The sequence below is a fragment of the Arachis ipaensis genome, chromosome B07 (assembly GCF_000816755.2).
Source record: "Arachis ipaensis cultivar K30076 chromosome B07, Araip1.1, whole genome shotgun sequence".
Lineage (NCBI taxonomy): Eukaryota > Viridiplantae > Streptophyta > Magnoliopsida > Fabales > Fabaceae > Arachis > Arachis ipaensis.
In genome coordinates this window covers 12,165,469-12,168,815 of record NC_029791.2, presented here as the reverse complement: position 1 = coordinate 12,168,815, position 3,347 = coordinate 12,165,469, and positions in this window count along the sequence as shown.

Here is a 3,347-nt window from a genome sequence, read left to right as displayed (position 1 = left end):
TTAATGAGGTTATATAGGTTGAAGAGAGGAAAGGTCAGGACAGATTAACTGCGTCAGCAGAAGATTTTAAGAGTTGGGTCCAAGATATGCAGCTAGTGGACTTACCTTTGACTGATCGCAAATATACATGGTTTAGAGGCCGCTCCTGCAGTCGTATTGATAGAGTTTTAGTCAGTGTTGAATGGACGGAGGAGTTCCCAGAGGTTCGGTTAAAAGGGGGTCCAAGAGGCCTATCAGATCACTGTCCAATTATAGTTCAGAATACCATGTGCAGAGGTGGTCCGCGTCCCTTTCGAAGCTTAGATTGCTGGTTTACACATAAAGGCTTCCTAAGAATGGTCAGAGAGGAATGGAGGAATCTTGGTGATGTGCAATTCACGGATAAGCTGAAGGCTCTTACGGTGCCTTTGGGAAGATGGCATAAGGACAAATTTGGGGACATGGATAAGAAAATTCAGCAACTCGAGGAGGAGATCAGGAAGGTAGATGAGTTGGCAGGAAATGGAGTTTATGATGATACAACGGAGGCAAGAAAGAAGGTGTTAGTAAGCTGTTGCAAGCAATGGTATGTGAGAAAAGAAATACACTGGAAGCAGATGTCGCGGTCCAAGCATGCAAAGGATATGGATAAAAACACTAGGTACTTCCATAATTTGGCGTCGTCAAGAAGGGGGAATAATAGAATTGATGCCCTAATAATCAACGGAAGATTGATAAGAAATAAAGCTCGGATCAAGATTGCTATCAGAGATTTTTATAAAGATTTGTATCACCAGGAGAGATCACCAATGGTGGGTTTTAGGGACGAAGTGGTAAAAAGGATTGAGGAAGAGGAGTCAATAGTGTTGGAGAGATTACCGACATCGGAGGAGATCAGAGAGGCTGTTTGGGATTACGAGTCATCCAAAGCACCAGGAAGTGATGGGTATAACATGAATTTCGTTAAGAAGTGCTGGGATGAGATTGGTGCAGAGTTTACCAAAGCGATTCTGGATTTCTTTCGATCTTCAAGGTTGCCTTCTGACACCAATATTACTTGGGTAGCTCTTGCGCCTAATTACACTGGAGCCAAGGAGATTAAGGACCTCCGGCCAATCAGCATGGTAGGTTGCGTGTACAAAGTGATTTCAAAAGTGATGGTTAGGAGGATGAGAACAGTTATGCTAGGGCTAGTAGGAGAGACGCAGAGCGCCTTTGTGAAGGTCGGAAGATACATGATGGGGCACTTATTGCTTGCGAAACAGTGCAATGGCTGAAGACAAGAAGAAAGAAAGCGGCAATCATCAAACTAGACTTTCAGAAGGCTTATGATCGGGTTAAATGGAGCTTTGTGGACATTATGTTACAGAAGATGGGTTTTGGCTGGCGATGGAGGGAATGGGTTAAGGAATGTGTTGGCACAGCGACTATGTCAATCCTGGTAAATGGCTCACCATTTAAATTATTTAAGATGGAGAGGGGTTTGAGACAAGGTGATCCACTGTCTCCGTTCTTGTTTGTTCTAGTGGTTGATGTTCTGCATAGGATGGTAGGGGAGGCAGTCAGGAACAGACGTATAGTGTCGCTGCTAGTTGGTAAGGACAATATAGAGTTGTCACACCTCCAGTTCGCAGATGACACTATATTGTTCTGCCCACCAGAAGAGGAGACTATCAGAAACTATGCCAGATTACTAAGGTGCTTTGAGTTGATGTCGGGGTTAACCATTAACTTTGATAAATCAAGTTTAATCCTAATCAACTGTGAACAGCAGTGGACGTACAACATGTGCAACTTGTTAGGGTGCAAGGAGGCCTGCCTCCCAGTCAGATATCTTGGCATTCCCTTAGGAGCAAACCCAAGACTGGTCAGGACCTGGAAACCGATCATTGACAAGGTAGAGGAGAAGCTTAGCCTGTGGAAAGCAAAGGTCCTCAATAAAGCGGGTAAGCTGGTCCTTATTAAGTCTGTGTTAAATAGCTTGCCGGTATACTACTTGAGTCTGTATAAGATGTCAAAGGCAGTGGCAGAGAAGTTGATATCGCTGCAGAGAAGATTCCTGTGGAGCAAGGAGGAAGGCAGGAATGGTCTGGCGCTAGTTAAGTGGGAGGTGGTTCAAGCCCCGAAAAAATTGGGTGGTCTGGGGATAGGTGATGCCGTGGTCAGAAACATTGCACTACTGTTCAAGTGGTGGTGGCGGTTCTCAAAAGAAGAATGTCCATTATGGAAGAAGGTGGTGTGCTCTTGCTACGATTTGAACCCCAGTGTGATGTTATCAGCTCAAATATTGTCTACTAGAGGGGGTCCATGGAAAGATATTTGTCAGCTGCAGTTCAAGGATAGCTCTGTGAAAGATAAGATGATTGCATGGTTGTCTATGGAGGTGGGCGACGGAAGGCGGACTCGGTTCTGGGAAGATGTTTGGCTACAAAGTGGTCTGTTAAAGATGAGTTTTTTTAGGTTGTTCTCCATTTCAAACCAAAAAGAATCAGTTATAGGGGATTGTGGGTTCTGAGATGGGATTAAGTGGATCTAGAACTTCCATTGGAGGCGAGACTTATACCAATGGGAGTTAGATTTAGTGGTTCAATTGCATGAGACGTTAAGACCTGTTAAGCTGGCACATGATAAGCAAGACAGAATTGCCTGGAAGTTTGACAAGGAAGGTATATTTTTAACTAACAATTTTGTGCAGGTAGTACAGTCAGAATCTCTCCCGGAGGACATAGCCAGCTACAGCTTCACAAGAACCCTATGGAAAGGTTTGGTGCCGCCACGAGTGGAGTTATTTACTTGGTTTACTCTAATAGGACGAGTAAATACTAAAGAAAGGCTGCATAGATTGGGAATTATTAGTCAAGGTGATAACATGTGCGTTCTGTGTAATAAAGAAGTTGAACATATTTATCATATGTTCCTGGGGGTATGAGTTTACTTGGCAGGTGTGGTGTCAATGGCTATCTAAATTTAGGAGGTCGTGAACTATTCCGGGCTCACTAAAAAATCACTTTGAGAGTTGGACAGGTGTTGCTAACAGGAAGGAAGAGCACAATAAGTGGCTTATTTGCTTCTTTTCGGTTATTTAGAACGTTTGGCTAGAGAGAAACGGCCGGATATTTAATAACAAGGAAGGGAGTGCAGAGAAGGTATTTCAGAAATCTTTAAACAATGTTAGAGAATGGAGTAATTTAGATCCTTTTTGTTGTTGATGGCTATGTCGGAGATGACATTAAGGAGGTTTTTTTTCATACTTGTTCATGTCGTAGTATTGCTTGTTTGTCGCTCCACTTTATTGTGTTAAGCTCTCTTGTTAAAAAAAAAAGATACACTAAAAAAAGATACAACTTATTTTTTATTTTTTCTTTTAA